Below are 729 nucleotides of genomic sequence, written 5' to 3' on the forward strand. Positions count from 1 at the left end.
GGGGTGGGGGGCTCCTCCCGAGAGCATGGAGAGTGGCATGGGCGACCATGTGCTCCTCGGGACCACAAGGGATAACATCACAGTCCCCGGATACGGACTACTCAGAATTGGATCCAGTGCCTGCCATGAAGGAGTATGCCATAGTTTGACGAAGAGGACCTTGGATACTGTGTGGAGGGGAGGGGAGTGGAGTGCGGCTAGTATTTTGTCTGTAGTGCGGTTATGATTGAATATATGTGGTGTCGGATGAACCAGATGCGACGTGGCGGGCACGTCCGAGCGTGTTCGAACATCCCCATATCCGCCCACATATGGGCTGGATATGGGTGTTGTCGGTCAACCCGGGCGTTTGGGTTGCATTTAGGGCATCTGGATGGGTGGCACTTTTACGACCGGACACTGATCCGGAAGGCCGCCCAGGTGTTTCGAGCGGATATGGGGCGTCCGGTTGTAGTGACTCTAAGGCATCATCTGACCTGGATGACTTGTTTGATTAGTTCAAAGTATTAATAAATTCTCGCGCCCCAATGGAAGAAAAAAAAAGAGTTCCTCCCCTGCTAGTTAAGCAGCTAGTTTTCTTCTTGATGCTTTAGCCAAAAGCATCTGGATCCCTTCCGGAGACTAGGGTTCTAGTTTCTCTCTGGCTCACCTATCCGATCTGGAGGCACATGGTTAAAGTAGCTGACTACGCAATGGCGGTTGTAGCTGTTATGAGTGCTGGCTTTTTAA

This window comes from Triticum dicoccoides, chromosome 4B, assembly GCF_002162155.2.
Source record: "Triticum dicoccoides isolate Atlit2015 ecotype Zavitan chromosome 4B, WEW_v2.0, whole genome shotgun sequence".
Lineage (NCBI taxonomy): Eukaryota > Viridiplantae > Streptophyta > Magnoliopsida > Poales > Poaceae > Triticum > Triticum dicoccoides.